Source organism: Pantherophis guttatus, chromosome 5, assembly GCF_059756535.1.
Source record: "Pantherophis guttatus breed Tessera chromosome 5, ASM5975653v1, whole genome shotgun sequence".
Lineage (NCBI taxonomy): Eukaryota > Metazoa > Chordata > Lepidosauria > Squamata > Colubridae > Pantherophis > Pantherophis guttatus.
In genome coordinates, this window is record NC_142067.1 from 38,335,943 (window position 1) to 38,354,513 (window position 18,571).

At 37.0% G+C, this 18,571-nt stretch overlaps 1 long non-coding RNA gene across 1 annotated transcript; it reads left to right on the forward strand.

Annotated features, from left to right (window-relative positions):
* The first annotated feature begins 2,459 nt into the window (after nt 1-2,459).
* On the forward strand, nt 2,460-7,383 carry LOC117664434 (uncharacterized). The gene is made up of 2 exons (XR_004591053.3): nt 2,460-6,016; nt 7,172-7,383. It is a non-coding gene; the product is annotated as an uncharacterized LOC117664434 (long non-coding RNA).
* Nucleotides 7,384-18,571: the final 11,188 nt, after the last annotated feature.

An 18,571-nucleotide genomic window follows, 5' to 3' on the forward strand; every position in this document is an offset into this window, starting at 1 on the left:
CTAAACTACTTAAAATATTTGAGAAATTACATGTTTCATGAAGAGGAGAGATTTCTATTAAATCCTATAACCATATTGCAGCAGTAACTGTGGATACAAAAATTGGAACTATTTGGTATAGGTCTATTGCTTCCAAAGAAAAAGTGGTATAGTTTAAAACACCATAAAGCAAAACTATTCTGAAGTTAATTTCAGTTTCTAGGTATTGGAAGTAACTCTTACATTTTCTCCTAATTTTTGTTCCCAATGGTTAGATGGAGTATTCAGAGAAAAGCTCTGAATGATAACCTGTCTGGAATGTATAATGGATTATGTTGAAAAACACTGATTTCCAATTAAACCATATTCAGTGTTTAGTATGTAGGTTCTTCCTGATAGCCAGAGAGAAAGCAAACAGCACTTCTCTTTAAACCAGCATGATTTGCCCTTCCGGCCTAAAGAAATACCTCAGAAAGAAACCACTCAGAACTTCCAATTTATCTTCAAGACCTGTTCAGACAGTTGACAACATACATTGGCTGTTTGTCTTGTGAATTCGCAGCTCTTGTTCCATTTCTTTAGGGGGTTTTTCGCAGTTGCAATATGTATGTTGTAATGGAGGTAAAGAGGATGAGAAAAAAAAAAACCTTAGACAATTTCAGGTAGATCTAGAAACCAACTTAACCATTATTTATAAACAGTTAATAAAATGTAACCATCTGACATAATCTGATACTTTTATTTTACATATGAGAAGTACAGGCTAACTTTTCTAGTTTCCCAGATTGCATGTCACAAAGCTAGTTTCTCTAACTAAATAATAATATATGGCAACTCAGCATTCCTGGATATAGTATCAAATGGTTTCTTTTCAAAAATCAAGAAAAACAGTTAATATATAAATGAATAAATAAATGACCCTTTTATAATGAAGCTATTCTAGCTTCATGCAAAATCATTCTGAGCTAGCAGGTTCTTCCTGCAAGTGATTGTTTTTGCCACTGAAAATCACAGATTATATTGAAACAATTTTAATTGGTGCTACCACTTCTACTGCCAGAATGTACAATAGGGGAATTCTATTGAAAACACCTTTCAAGAGCTGATCACCAGCAAATGTACTTTGGTTTGCATCTTTGGAGATAAATGTAGTATACCTAGCATTGACAAAGCGACTTCAAATCTAGGATGAGGAATAGCTATATTCAACACAGTATTGCAAGGGCATTTCTATATAACTACCACTGTAATTACTGAAGTAAGCAAACTGAACAAAGAGTTTATTCAAAATCATGTTAGGTTTTTTTTCCTGAATAATTGTTCCAAAGCAGACTTCTTTCAAAAATGGACTGTTGTATAGGAAGTGTATAGCCAGTCTTTTTACACAAGACTATATTTTTCGCTGTTCTCTGTTACACTGTGTATACCATATTGTGATACATTTGTTTGTATCAACTCTTAATTCTAAAATGTATTCCCTTTCAAATAGAAAGTACGGAAACTAAGTCATTCATAAACTTGCATATCCTCTTGGTGAATGCTAAGAAAGTTGCAGAAATAGCTAGGGAATGCGAACAATAGGGTTGCCTTTGTATGCTTACACTAACTGCTTATTTATTCATTTATTTTGTTCTCATTCTGCTGAAATAACACAAAAATGTCCACAGTCAAAGTGTTCACAGCCAACATCTAACGAAATAAAATTCAAGGAGACTTATATTAACAGCCAGGGTAGGTAAAAATCAATGATTTTTTTAAAAAAATCAAAAAAATCAGATTTTTTTTATTTAAATCGGATTTTTTTTATTTAAATCGGATTTTTTTTTATTTTTATTGAATTTATTTTAATAAAAAACTTTTGGGGTAAAAATCTATCATAAGATAGTTTTCTATTTAAGATACATAAATAATTTAGTTTATTCAGCATGAAATGGAGCTTAGTTATGTAGCATGAGGCTGTATATTCTGCAACACTGGGACTATTGGTGAGTCAACAGTGGGTCAAAGGAGTAGCAGAGATGACAGTTGCTCTTTAAAAATTATGATTTAAATTGAGTTGATTTAAATCAAGCCTTTTTACTAGTGATTTAAATCATGATTTAAATTGTGATTTAAATCAACTCGATTTAAATCAAATCCACCCTGTTAACAGCAATAAGACATAACATCATAACAAAGCCAAGTAAAATTATTTAAACAATTGAAACAGTTTAGATAATTCAAAGGACAAAGAATTGAAGATGGTGAAAGCAGACTTTGAATAACCACTCTCAAGAAAAGATCCAGCATCATCAATAGCTTCCGTAATGTTAGAAGGAATGCATCAAACCTTAATTCTAAGAGAAAAGTATTCCAAAATATATATTTATTTATTTATTTATTTATTTATTTATTTATTTATTTATTTTAAATTTATATACCGCCCTTCTCCCTGAGGACTCAGGGTGGTGTACAGCCAGAATTAAAAAACATAAAATACAAATATTAAAAAACAATTAAAATATGTATAAATTTGGCCCAAAATTAAAAATACAAACCAATTAAAACATTTAAAATTTCTTCTTAAGCCAGCCTTGCTGGAAAAAGTGGGTTTTAAGGGCACGGCGGAAAGCACTAAGGTCTTGGATTCTCCTTATCTCTGGGGGCAACTGATTCCAGAGGGTAGGTGCCCCCACAGAGAAGGCCCTCCCCCTGGGGGTCACCAGCCTACATTGATTGGCTGATGGCACCCTGAGGAGGCCCTCTCTGTGGGAGCGCACGGGACGATGGGAGGTCGTCAGTAGCAGCAGGCGGTCTCAAAAATAGCTAGGCCCGATGCCATGGAGCGCTTTAAAGGTGATAACCAGCACCTTGAAGCGCACCCGGAAGACCACTGGGAGCCAGTGCAGCTCGCGCAGGAGCGGTGTTACATGGGAGCACCATGCTGCTCCCGTCACTACCCGCGCTGCTGCATTCTGGACCAGTTGGAGCCTCCGGGTGCTCTTCAAGGGGAGCCCCATGTAGAGAGCGTTGCAGTAGTCAAGGCGAGAGGTGACGAGGGCATGAGTGACTGTGCATAGGGAATCCCGATCAAGAAAGGGCCTCAACTGGCGAATCAGGCGAACCTGACAAAAGGTCCCCCTGGTTACAGCTGTCAGATGTTCCTCCAAGGACAGCTGCATATCCAGGAGGACTCCCAGATTGTGAGCCCTTTCTGTGGGGGTCAAAGACTCGCCCCCAATAGTCAGTGATGGAGTCAACTGACTATATCGGGATGCCGGGAGCCACAGCCACTCAGTCTTGGAAGGGTTGAGCTTGAGCCTGTTCCTCCCCATCCAGATCCGCACAGCCTCCAGGCACTGGGACATCACTTCAAGGGCATCGTTGGGGTAGCCTGGGGTGGAGATGTACAGCTGGGTGTCATCAGCGTACTGGTGGTATCTCACCCTGAAGCCACAGATGATCTCGCCCAGCAGCTTTACATAAATGTTGAACAGAAGGGGCGAGAGGACCTATCCCTGCGGCACTCCACAGATGAGAGGCCTCGAGGTCGACCTCTGCCCCCCTGCCAACACAAACTGCGACCGGTCGGAGAGAAAGGAGGAGAACCACCGCAACACGGTGCCTCCCACCCCCAACTCTTCCAGCCGGTGCAGCATGATACCATGGTCGATGGTATCAAAAGCCGCTGAGAGATCTAACAGGACCAGAACAGAGGAGCAACCCCTGTCCCAAGCCCTCCAGAGATCATCAACCAACGCGACCAATGCCGTTTCCGTGCTGTGCCCAGACCTGAAACCTGACTGGAACGGATCTAGATAAGATGTTTCCTCCAGGAATTGTGGGAACTGTCGCGCGACCACACTCTCCACAACCTTCGCCATGAAGCGAAGATTGGAGACAGGATGGTAGTTGGCCAATATTGCCGGATCCAGGGACGGCTTCTTGAGGAGAGGCCTCACCACCGCCTCCTTCAAGGCAGCGGGGAAGTGGCCCTCACTCAGCGAAGCGTTGATAACACCCTGGAGCCAGCCTCGTGTAACCTCCCGGGAAGCCAGTACCAACCAGGAGGGACACGGGTCCAGTAAACATGTGGCCACACTAAGTCTCCCCAAAATCCTGTCCACATCATCGGGAGTCACAGCGTCAAACTCCTTCCAGATAACATTCTCAAGACTATTCCAAATATTCCAAAGCTGAAGTAACAAAAGAGAAACAGGACCTCCTGGCCATCATTCTCTATATAAAAATGGCATAGAACCAAAAACACCCTAGGAAAATGTACTGAATGGGCTGATTCAGGTAGAAGATTGTCCTGTAGATAACTAGGCATCCAACAATAAAGAATTTTATAGGTCAACACCAACTCTTGCATTGAGCACAACGGAATAGCTTCAGTAATATTTTTATCCAAGCAATATATTCTGTAAATGGAATCAAAGAAATGTTTGTGTAGTTGATTTCTTTCCGGCATATAACCTAAAATACTGATAGTGTATGGAAGCATAATTCTTATGTAGAATTATTTTGCTTTGAATCAATATCACATCTTCCTTTAAAATGAAGTCAAGTATCTTTTCTTTTTCTATTATAACATTTTAACTCTAACATTTTAACTTCCTGTTCTGAATCCAATGTTGGGCTCTAAAATATGCTATATCTCCAACTGGGTAAAAAAAAAAATGTAATGAAATATTTTGGTTTATATACATTTGTGTAAGCAAAGAAGGATCATTGTTTGATTCTCTATTATAATGTACTGTCTTTTTTTGGGGGGGGATAATCTGGATTTGAGAAAGTTTTTACCGAATCCTACCTTCAATTTATCTCTTTCAGTCCTTCCAAATCTTTGGTGCTGATCCTAAACTCATTAAAAGTTAGAGGATTATAATTTTCATTTTGATTTATTTTGTACTTCAGAACAGTGACTACTGATTTTCAACAACAGGTGTCAAGAAAAGCTCTGAGGAACATATAAAAACTTGTGGGGCTGAATGTACTGAATGAAAATTGCCCTTCTCTAATGCAAAAGAGTGTGTTTTTTTTGTTTCCAGCTGAGAATCCTTTCAGCTGAGTGCCATTGCACATTTTAATAATTCTCTCAGCCTTTGAAATACTGAAAATTATTAACAAGTGTCTCTTATCTGTCTGTCTCTCTCCATGTCTCTCTCCATGTCTCTCTCTCTCCCCCCCTCTCTCCCCCCCTCTCTCTCATCTATCTATCTATCTATCTATCTATCTATCTATCTATCTATCTATCTATCTATCTATCTATCTATCTATCATCTATCTAATCTAATCTTAATGTATGTACCTTCTATAATATGGAATAAAGAAAAACAAGGTATAAACATCTTGCAACTTCCGAAGCATTTAAAAGACATATTTCCCCAACCTTGATTAACTTTTTAAATACCTTGAAAGTGCAATATAGTCTCAGGCACCAACAGATGTTTAGTCATGGGACAAATGCTGCTGTTTATATGATAGGAAGTGTATTTCCACAGAATAGGCCTACATAGAAGTAAATCCTGTTCACTAGTACTTCTTTCCAAAAATCTTTGGCTAAAATTGCTTTTCTTAAAGAAAAAAATAGATTGTATTACTTCAAGTTATTTTCAGCTACCAATGTTTGATCCATGTGCTGAAATATATATATTCCTGGTTGTTTGCTAGTTTCAGTAGTAAATACTGATGGAACATTTTTCTGCAATGTTGCTCAACTGAATTTTTAACTTGAGGTCATTCCAAATACTGTATTACATGCAGTATTGGGGGGTATTACTGGTGTTATCTATTTTCAGATTGTTATCTGAATGTATTAATAAGCATCTTCCTTTATATGGTTTTTCTTCAGGTTTCAAGGACAGTTGTCTAAATTTTATCACTCAGAGAATCAATTTAAGCACATAGGAAAGCTGCCTTCTGCTATGTTGGGCTGACTGGCAACAGCTCTCTGGGGCTTCTTATCCAGAACTAAAGATGACAAAAATTGAAGCTGAGATCTTTTGATGCAAAGTGTGCTTTCTTTAACTGAGCTACAGTCATTTTCCCTCAAGTAAGTGTAAAAGAAAGCTGTCAGATGGTTTTTATATCTTTTAAGAAATGACAATGTCAGCCAAGCTGAGTGCATTTGCATGTTGTAGGTGCTATTACAAAATGGTTGCTCCAGTTGGCATGGCATGACACAAAATTTTTACCACAGAGCAAGTACACTATCTTCTTGCTGTCCAGATATCCTTGTCAGGCAGTCACACTTTTAACAAAACCTTCTGCTTTCCTAACTTTCAGTCAGGGCTACCTATGGAGTCTGCATATTCCAAAGGCATTCTTGGAATAAAGCTAATGTTATAGTCTAGGCTTTGGAATATGTATGTTCCCACTTGTTTATTTTAAAAGTACAGGAAATGTGACAGAAAGCTTGGGAACATTAAAGTTTTTGTCTGCATATTTATTGATTCCCATAGGCAGCAGGCCTACAGTCCCTAATTCACCATATAATAAATTCTTCATTTTCTTTAAATTAGTATATTACAGTGATGGCTAACCTTTTCCGGACCAAGTGCCCAAAGTGCCCTAACTCCCAAAATGCACACTGGCCCTGGTGCATGTGCCCCGGCTCCATGCATGCGCACACACCCCACACACACACCCCGCCCCCACACATACGCTGCAGAGACCCGAAGATCAGCTGTCCGGTAGGAGGCGTGCACACATGCGTGACGGAGCTGAACTGGGAGGATGGCTCCGCCACGCATGCCACTGCGTGCCACGTGCGTGCCACGTGCCATAGGTCGCCATCACAGGTATATTAGTACAATCTGGCTAAAAATAAAAAGAAAAAGAAAGGAAAAAGGAAAGGAAATCAGAAATTTCCTGGGCTGTAAGGCTAGACTGGGAAACCATAAAAAGTGATGGCAATAAAAAAACATTTATCTTAGCATTGTTCAGAAAACATATATATACACGTATACATACACACATAAAGTCCAAGCGAGATTTCATATAGAATAGAAAAGAATTTTTTATTGGCCAAGTGTGATTGGACACACAAGGAATTTGTCTTGGTGCATATGCTCTCAGTGTACATAAAAGAAAAGATACGTTCATCAAGAATCATACACTTAATGATAGTCGTAGAGTACAAATAAGCAATCAGGAAATATGTTTCATCATCATCATCATCATTTTAGCCATTGTCTATCCACTGCAGGATGAAGAACTCTTCTGCATGTTTCCAACCAATACAGACCTCAGCTTTCTTTTGCCAATTGGACTTGCAATACTTGCTGATGTCATCGATTTATCTTGTTTTCATCTTTTTATTGTGTACTAAATGGGTAAAAAAAAAAGTTAGGATCAAGAGTGAATATGTTAGCATAATAAACATGTATTTAATGCAAAAATAAATGCCAATATGAAGAAGTTTGTTGAGTCAGTGTGGTTGTGTGTGTGTGTGTGTGTATACATATATATACACACACATATATATATATACATACACACACACACACATATATGTATATGTATATGTATATATATATATATATAACTAAATGGTTGCTTATCTTATACACAATCATCTTAGGCAGCTCACAACAGCTAATAAAACAAAAGATAAAACAGTAATGTCACACTACACAAAGAAATGTCATGCTTCCTACCAGTGTTATAACATCCATCAAATCCACATTTGCTGTGCTAACTCCCATCCTAATCCAAGGGGGAAGAACCAATGTTCAATAAAAAAGTGAACTGCAGAACAATTCTATGACGGAAGAAAAATTGAATGAGAGGAGAGGATTGGTAGAGCTAATGAAATCAAAACGAGAAATAAAATAAAATAAACAGCACTGTGTGATGTGTTCGGCTGATGTGAAAGCAAGGATAGAAATATAATGAATGGATGAGTTGTGGTGCAGAAGTTGAAATGCAGTATTATAGTTTAACTCTACCCACAACCAGGAGTTCGATCCTGACTCAGCCTTTCATCCTTCCGAGGTCAGTAAAATGAGGAAACCTGATAGTTGGGGATAATATGCTGACATTGTAAACTAGCCCAGAGTGTGCTATAAAGCCCTATGGGTGGTATATAAGTCTATGTCCTATTGCTATTTCTATGCTATTGGTTTATACCAATTTTAGCATTTTCTTTGTCTCATATCATATCTTCAATCTCCTTGACTTTCCATTTATTGTTTATCCCTCTATAACAATATTTATTGTAAAAACTAAAAGTGTTATGGGTATATATGCATGGCTTTAAATACTATTATGGATGCTTCGAATACATTTGTCATCTGGGAGGATTAAATGCTATGACTGGATTTTGGCCAGTCATAGCATTTAATACATTAAAAATAGAGGGAGAAAAATCTAGTCATGTTGTGGCTCATTGCAACTCATCAATGCATTCCTGACAGCTAGCCTAATAGTCAGCCTAATATCCCATATCTTGCTTGCAGCAGGGCTACTCAAGTTTCTGACAGCACCCTACTGTTAAATATAAATGCAAGTAAATGTGAAATTTATTTACTTGTTCAGTAATCAGGTTATCAAACCGAGATGGCAAGCATGGGAATGACACACTCATTTCTCTCACCTTTCAAAGTACTGGGTGCCTCCCATACTTAATACTGACTGGAGATAATTTTGCATAAGCTCTTTCATTACAGTCGAGAGACATCTGTCAAAAACAGCCTTCCCACCTGCCTGTTGAGTCCTTGCGGGGAAGGGGAGAATAATACAGTGGGCTCTGCATCATACACACCTACACTCATACATTACAGAGCCTCATGCCATGTTCCAGAAACCCCATAGCTCAGAGGGTCCTATTTAGAATGCAATATAGGCAGAAACTAAAATAAAACAACTCACTACATCAACAAAAATGTCATAATGTTTTCTCATGGATAAGCTATTCTATGAAACTATTTTCAGGGCAAGGATCCAGTGTTAAATCCAATGAGAAATACAAACGCACAAACTCTGCATCATAGTCTTATTTATTGATTTTATTTTACTTATTAGAATTTGTCAAACAAAAATGAGAACAAGAATAAAAGAAAAATACAATGACAGGGATGGTAGGCAAGTTAGTTCACTTATGCACGCCCCCTCTACTGACTACTTAAGTAGGAAGTAAGTTCCACGGAAATCAATTTGCGATTGAAACTATGAAAATTTGTAGCTGAGACAACTGGATCAGGTAGAGCATTCCAGACTTTGACAACTCTATTACAGAAATCATATTTTTTACAGTCAAGTTTAGAACGATATACATTAAAGAGGTTGCTTGTGTGTATTATTGCGATTAAAACAAACAAAAAAAAAAAGTCATTTACAGGTAAAGCATTACTACGTATAATTCTGTATGCAATACCTAGGTCTGAACGCAAGCGACACAGTTCTAAGTTATCCAAACCGAGAATTTCGAGCCTAGTAGCATAGGAAATTCTATTGTGTATAGAAGAGTGCAAGACTTTTCTCATGAAGTACTTCTGAACCTGCTCAATTATACTGATGTCAGATATATGGTAGGGATTCCAAACAGTTGAACAATACTCTAAGATTGGTCTAGCATAAGTTTTATAAGCTCTAATTAGTAATATGATGTTTCCAGAAAAAAAGCTTTGCAAAATTAAATTTACAACTCTTAATGCTTTTTCAGCAACAATGTTACAATGAACTTTGGAACATAGGTTGTCAGAAATAAGTACACCTAGATCCTTGACAAAGTGAGGGTCATCTGCTAGATCAATACCACATAGCTTATACTTGACATTCTGATTACATTTACCAATATGTAAGACAGAGCATTTATTAATCGAAATTTGGAGTTGCCAAATAGATGACCTATAGATACATAGTCAAGATCACTTTGCAAATTTACAGAATTATCTGTAGTATTAAATAATTTTACGTCATCGGCAAAAAGGACGCAATTGCTTTTAAGCTGATCACACTAATTGTTGATATAGAGCAAGAAAATCGTGGAACCTAAAGCAGAACACCACTGTTAACACCCCTGTTAACTGATGCAGGATTAGACAGCGAGTTCCCTATTTTGACTTTCTGCAATCTATTCGACAGAAAAGCAGCAATCCACTTGGGCAAAGGTCCAGAGATGCCATAAGAGTTTAACTTCAACAGCAGTTTGTCATGTACTACTGTATCAAAAGGCTTACAAAAATCTATGTAAATTGCATCTACAGCATTACCTTGATCAAGACATGTAGTTCAGATGTTTTACAGTGCAAAAGTTGTAAATTACAGGACAAGTTTTTCCTAAAGCCAAACTGTCAGATAGCAAGTTGTTTCTAAATGGTGAACAACGGATTGGTTTATAATTGATTCCATAACTTTGTATGTAACACAGCACAAAGAGATTGACCTATAGTTTTTTACTAAACTAGTGTTACCCTTTTTAAAGATATAACTATAGCTGATGGCCATAGATCAGGCAGAGAACTAGTTCGAAACGATACTCCAAAAATTGTACACAAAGGTTCAGCTAGGTCAGTAGCAAGAAAAAAGCACATATTCCAGCACATAATATTAGCATGCAACAAAGAGGAAAAAATAATTATAGATTTATTCAGAACATATGATTCAATTAGGTATTTATTATTTAAAAAGGTAAAGATAAAGGTTCCCCTCGCACATATGTGCTAGTCATTCCCGACTGTAGGGGGTAGTGCTCATCTCTGTTTCAAAGCCGAAGAGCCAGCGCTGTCTGAAGACATCTCCATGTCATGTGGCTGGCATGACTAAATGCCAAAGGCACACGGAATGCTGTTACCTTCCCACCAAAGGTGGCCCCTATTTTTCCACTTACATTTTATACATACTTTCGAACTGCTAGGTTGACAGAAGCTGGGACAAGTAACAGGCGCTCACCCCATTAGGTGGCACTAGGGATTCAAACCACTGAACTGCCGACCTTTAGATCGACAAGCTCAGCATCTTAGCCACTGAGCCACCATGTCCCTTATTATATATTATTAAATATATATTTAATATATAATATATTAAATATTATTATTAATATTTGATAAATATTTGATCTTAAATACTGAACACTGGTTCAGTATCCCACAAACAACAGTGGGATAGTATTCAAGACAATAATACATGGGCAAACAAACAATAGAAACTCAAGGTAAACTGCTTCAAACTTGATTACAGAAAATTCAGCAACAGAGTAGTCAACGCCTGGAATGCTCTACCCAACTCTGTTGTTACAGCCTCAAACCTTCACAGCTTCAATCTCAAACTGTCTACCGTGGACCTCACTCCCTTCTTAAGAGGTCTGTAAAGAGGGCGTGCATAAGCGCACCAGTGTGCCTACCGTCCCTGTCTTACTGTCCCCATTTATCTGTATTTACTTCCTTTGTTCATGTTTATGTTCATACCTATACTTGTTATCTTGTACATGTTTGACAAACAAATAAGTTAAATAAAAATAAATAAACATTTCTAAGTTGAAAATTCATAATTGGAAGAAAGATCTAAAAAACAAACCAGGTTATTGCTGCCACCAGGAAGTGAAACAGTGGATCTGGCTATATGGTGGCTTCCATGCTGAATATGGTCATAGAAGCAGCAGCTTAATTTTAGACTTAGTTGAGTTATCCTATTCAAGGGGCAGTTACAGATGCATAGCTGGTAAGCAGAAATTATACCAATCTCTCCCTCCTAAATCTTCCTAGTTGTTGTAAAGTCCCCATAATTATTAAGAGTTTGCATAATGGTGGAAATGATGGCGTATCATCTGGGAGCCATTGCTTGCAAAGGACTGATTTAATGTGATGGAAGATAGCTAGGGATGCAGTCTTCCTATTAAATATTTGCTTAATTTGATTTCATCCTAATTTACTATCCCAACAGACAGTAATTACAAACAATTCTATCCAATCAATTAAGATACTTTCACAAATTAGGAGGATGAAAACCAATTTAAGAAAGGTACTGCCGATAATATACTGACTGTGTATGATGAAAGTTCACAGCAGGAGGGCACAACTTGGTCTGGATCAAGGATTTGGATTTTAGAGTATCCGTATCAGTTGGCACCAGGAAACAGCTAAAATACTTATATTTTTATATCGGATTATTAGATAGATTTAATAAAATGGTCACAATTAATGTTTTCACCTTCTGTTATATCAAAAAAATATAATACAGTTCTGGGCATAGCAACTCAAGGAACTATCCCCCCCCCCAAAAAAAAAACAACCAAAGAGAGATGGGGGGAAAAGAGAGGTGGGAATACAATCTATCCTGGTGATGAAGTCAGGCTATTTTAGCCATGTACTTGTCCATTTATAATGAATGAAGATAAAACATTTCTATTGATCAATTAGAACATATATAAAATATGGCAAAAGAAAGCTCAAGACTGTATTTGTTGGAAGCATGTGGAAGAAGCCTTCATCCTGCAGACAATGGCTAAAATGATGATGATGATGATGTTGATGATGATTATGATGATGAAATAAAATATACGCATGCAAAATGTTTTTTAAAAAACAAAAGAAAACAAAACCCTGACACATGACCTACTTAATTTATCTGTTCCACTTCTTTGGTAATATTCTTCAGGTAATACCCTGTTTCCCCTAAAGTAAGACATCCCCTGATAATAAGACCAATTGGCTTTTGAGCACATGCACTAAAATAAGCCCCCCCCAAAAAATAAGCCCTCCCCAAAAATATTTAACCGCATGCGCAGCTGATCCCCGCCATTTCCTCTGGTTAGGGTTAGGAGACAGAGCTGGAAATCAGGTAAAATGGCAAGAGGAGCCCTGTCTTGCTCCACATGCCCCAAAATAATAAGACATCCCCGAAAATAAGGCCAAGCACTTATTTTGGGGTTCAAAGAAATATAAAACAGGTTATATTATAAGACAGGTCTCTTATTTTCGGAGAAACATGGTAGTTCCAGCAAACTTCATTTCAAGGAAAAGAACCAATCAAAGAAAAGTATCTATGAAACAAACTGTAACTAGATAAATAGGAGCAGAAATCACTTAGTTCCCAAAAAGTTTCTTCTCATATAAAGAACCACAGCTTTATATGCATATGTGCTGGACCATTACATTTAATTTGCTTTAAGCAAACTACTTCATTTAATTTGATTTAGTGTCAAGATGAGGCTATATTTTCTACAGACTGGAGAATTCAGGAGGAAGTATTTTATGTGATCTTTTACATTTTGCTTTGCTTGATGCTTTGCATCCTGAAATTAAAAGGTAGTCACTATGTCGAATGCCTCGAAACATTTCTTTTGGTGTGGTGTTTGCTGCTGGTATATTAAAAAGGTTACTATTGTAAGGTGACTGTCAAACACAGAAGCTAAAAGAACAATTCTAAAGAACAGGTTATGAAATAGTAGAATAAACAGTGCTGATAGCGAGGGTGCTTTCTACTCATCATATTTTCATCACACAACTGATATGAGCTTTTTTATGTTGGGGAATATGGCTGAAAGCAAAATTTCTAAGAAGCCTTTTATGACCTCAGGGCAGATTTTTTTCTTAAGTCAAAATTCAAATGACTGTTGATAACAGCCTTGCTGCTGTGTTTTCTTCTCATGTCACACAGATTGGATTATTAGGCATGATTTTAAAATAAAATACCAATCTCATTGAAAAAGGCTGATTGTTTTACCAATCCACATTTTTAAGCAATGGTATTTCACTAACAGCATTTCGTTCTAATTTTCAAGTGTACATCAAAACATTTTGATTGATTGATTTTTTTCAATTATGCAGATACTTCAATATTTCCTTTCTCAATTGTTGTTTGTTTAGATGTCAGTTGTTCTGTGCTAAGGAGTGCATTTACAGGGCAAACATAAGCATCTCCTTTTTCGCTCTGACTTCCAAAAATGGCAAGTGAACATATTTGTAAAATCTCATATATTTTTTTCTTCTGTACATGCACAATTTAAGTAAAATCGATTTAAAAAACTTTTGCTACATTAGCTTTTTGAAAGAGAAGTGAACCTTAGCTTGCCCAGTGACATTTTTCATTTCTAGACAATATTAATTTTAAATTTAAAAGTATCAGAGGAAACTATAGTGGTAGATGAATAATATAGTTTCATCAGCACAGTGTTCAGATATGATGGGTTTCAGGTCCCATACTGGTTAGAAATTCTGTGACCTGGATGAACATATATACAAGGCACAAATTTGGGGATACCAGCAATACAGGATGCATTATTGAGATGTATATACATGTAAGTGTATATAGTTCCTGTGTTATGATATTCTCACAACAAAACTAACATTGACCTTCCTGCCATAGTAAAAAAAGGAATTAAAAGCAAAGGCCAGAATTTCATATTTTTTATCAAGAAAAAGAATCAGGGTTAAAAATCAAGGAGATTAGCGTGGGGAAAAGACTAGGTCATTTGTGAGGGGAAATTAGGTTGCTTCTAATTAAAGATTCTAGTGAAATTCTGGGCATTTGGGGATGCACTCCCCCCATCTTCATCAGAATCCTGATGAGGGCCAGTTTGTACAGCATTCCATCTGTACACACAGAAAGAATTTGTGGCAAATGAGAAGAGATTATAATCAAATGTGCTTCTAAACTCTGGCGAAAAACCAATTGATACCTCACACAGTGAACTGGAGCCCTGGATAGAAAAGAAAAAGGAGCTGTTTTCTGAGAAATTAGCTTTCTACTATTTCAATTGGACAATCTGCATATTGGGATGAACATAAACTGATAATGTGCACAGTATACAGTAGAAAAAGAGATCGAAGAATTATAAGCAATTCATATATTTTTTTATCCCAATAAATATATTTTTTTTACTGAAACTCTCAAACCTTTTAAAATGTGGCATATATGTTATTAGAAATATGAACTAGCCTGCAGCTTTGGAGATTCCATAAAGTATAATTTTCATCTGTTGCCTGAAGTCCTATAGTCTTGCGGTGTAGCGTGGTAAACCTTTACCTACTGGAAACCTTTGATTTTAATAGATCTGCTGGATGGCCTGCCTGAAGCTACAGAATTGTTGCAAACCTAGTGCCAAAGAATGATAAAACATTATCACTTTTCTGGCCCAGGAGATCTTTCTATTCCCTGTTGTTTTCACTGAAGATTTATTGAATTGTGCCCCTCATATTTCCATTATCAAGGTTGGCAGGTATAGTACTGTACTTGAAAAGTGTTTTTAAAAATTACCTAGAGACTATTTTATGTGATGAAAATAAACCAACCTCTTGATAGGTTTTGCTGCAGAATAAATTACATTAAAATATTGGTAGTAGTAGGCAAAAATAAATCAAAACCTTAGTGGTGTGAAAGCTGTCAGACTTCCCGGTTTAAACCTGGCAGATTCTAACCAAATATTTGGTTTTTGGCATAGCTAAATAATAACCATTATTATACTTCTTTTGTGCTCTTTGAGCAGTTGATTATTGTGCTCTTTGAGCAGTTGATTTCCGTCTCCCTATATGGAGATGCTTTTTATTCCCAAAGTGATTTAATTGCAGCATTTATTTTCCCCACTTTTCCGTGATTTAATGGTACATAGTCTTGTGCTTCTCAGCCTTAAAAAAAGGCAAATGTTGGTTGTTAACATAATAGATATTTTTGCTCTGAGAACTCTCGCTTCAAATGTAACTCTACAAAAAGTAGTGCCTTAATTACTTTATCAAAGATTCCTCTGTTTTTCCATATTCATGAGAAGATCCAAATATTTAAAGAGATCTATGCAAAAGAATCAATTAATGGATGGAATAAGTTGTAAGAGATAACAATGAGGATCTGTTCTATTTATCCTCCAAAGCTCTGGAGACAAATGCATAGTTCTCATATTTTAGAGATGATGGGTTGAGAGATAATAACAGTACAATCTTCAAAATTTGGTTCCCGGAATGCAGTTTTTATTCTGTCTACCTTTCAAGACACTACATACAGTACTGTATTATGGATTAGATTGGAACATCATTATGGGTATGATTCTAAGTTCTATTAAATTTGGATCCAAGCCTGTTTTAATGGCATTCAAGTTATTAAACCTTAAGTTTATCTTTATTCTATTTTATTGGACAACTTCAGATAAAAAAAACATGGACTCATTAGTCCATGTTTGAGTCCATGACTCAAGCTCATTAGTCTTTAGGACTGTTGCTAATATAGGTAACATTAAAAACAACAAAAAATGTAAGTTTAGAGGGATCCCATGATTTCCAATCAATGAGAGCTTTGGATTTTTTGTTTGTCATGACAACTACCTTAAGAAATTGTTATTTCCAGAATCCTTAGCTTGGAAGGCCACAATTTGCAACAGGGGTGGCACTATTATCTGAGTCAGGAAAGGCACAAAAAACATAAATATTTTATGGACCACTTTATTCGAAAGGTTTTGATGACCATATGGGATCGAATAAGAAATAAATTTTACCTGATGACTCCGATTTGGCTTTCCCCTTTAGAGGCAATGACACACCCGACTCTTTACAACAGAAATAAACCATTAATTTACCAAGCTCTGTTGGATCCTTCAGGTAAAGTAAAATCTCGAAATATGCTGGTGGAATTAGGCTATGAGCTAGATTGGTGGTCATACAATCAGATCCAATCTAGGACAGCTCAGGATAAAAATAAAGGAAGAATCTATAATTCTCTACAGGAACTTGATAAGATCTTGTTGGGGAAGGATGAGAAGGTATTATCCAAACTGTATCAATTCCTCTTAATGGATTGGATTGGAGAGGAGGTCATCAAGGACTCAATGATTGCCTGGGGGAGAAATTTGGGATACTCGATTGAACTTGAAAAATGGGAAGAAATCTGGGGGACAACCTTAAAATTAACAATGTCAGTTTCCTATAAGGAAAATATATACAAAATGCTGTATAGATGGCACCTGCCCCCGGCTAGATTATCGAAGATGTTCCCGGGGACCTATCCGGTTTGCTGGAAATGCAACGCCGCTATGGGAAATTACTTTCATAGTTGGTGGACCTGTCCCCGAGCAAAAGAATATTGGGCTAGAATTCAAAAATGGATTTTAGAAATCATAGGATGTAGAATAGATTTGAACCCGGAAACGTTTTTACTAGGCATGAAACCAGAGAACTTAAACAAATCTAATTGGTATCTCGCTCTCCACATCATCATTGCAACCAGGATCTCATTCGCGCAAGAATGGAAATCCAAAAATATCCCATCGGAGGCTACGTTAATTGCAAAGATCATGGACTGTGCAGAAGCAGACAAGCTTACTGGACTTTTGCGAGATAGACAAGAATCGGAGTTATATAGGAGCTGGGACAGATGGTATGCTTGGCTGCAAAAAAAGAAATCTTAAGAAGAATGAAAATATTAACCTTAATGTGAATGTGGGTAAATATTTCCAGGAGTATTGCATGACAATTGAGAATTTTTTTTTCTGGTTAAACTTTTCTTTCTTTTGATGAGTTAGCTTAATGGAAGTTTGTACTTTCTCCAGGCGAAAATTGATACTTTAAAACTCTATATGTATTATATTACTCTCTGCAATTCTATCCATATTATTATATTTTTTTCTGTATTTTTTAATAATTTTCAATAAAAAATTAAAAAAAAAAAGAAATTGTTATTTCCTGCAAAATCAGGAAAGAGGTGAAGCCAGCTGATGTCTAAGAACACAGTTAGCTCTGTAGAGGAATAATCAATTTCAGTGATGAGCCTAAAATAGCAAGTCAATAGCAAATTGAAGAGGAAAGGGCATGATCAATATATAAATTATGGCTGAAAAGTCCAAATGAGAAAAATAAGGTTCAGAGCTATTGCAACTATTGTTTTCAGTTCTTCCTGGAATCAGCTGATGCTCAATAGCTTTTGTCTTAAAACAGCTCCTGAGAAAAATTAAAAAACTCTGCCTTCTACTCTAGGTTTCTCGTGCCATTCAGCTCATTCTGGTGCCATTCAACTCCATTCAGCAGGAGTGGGTTCTAAATTTTTTTACTACTGGTTCTGTGGGTGTGGCTTATTTTGTGGGCGTGGCTTAGTGGGGGGGTAATGTGACTGAGTGGGCGTGGCCAACTTTTAAAAAAAACTTTTAAAAGCATTTTTTCTACAACCATAAGAGGTTGCAGAAAAAAATGCTTTTAAAAGCCTCTGAAGATCAGGCAACTCAGCTGGGATCGCCAGAGGCTTTTAAAGGCATTTTTTTTTCTATAACCTCTTCAGCTGAAGAGGTTGTAGAAAAAATGCTTTTAAAAGCCTCTGACAATCCCAGCTGAGCCACACGATCATCAGAGGCTTTTTTTTTTTTACTTTTAAAAGCATTTTTTTGGCCAAAGATGTTGTAGAAAAAATGCTTTTAAAAGAAAAAAAAAAGCCTCTGATGCGGTGGGCAGGGTAAGTGAGCGGCGACCGGGCCAGGACCAGTTCAGGGCCGTGGCCAGCCAATGTTATTACCGGTTCTCTGAGCTACTACAAATTTTTACTACTGGTTCTTGCGAACTGTTGCGAACCGGGAGCAACCCACCACTGCCATTCGGTGACAATGAGACTCCTCAAGACTCAGAGGATGAAATGTGACTTTAGAACTAGGGCTTTGAACAACAGAATCCATAGAGTTTGGAGGAATGGGGTCCAA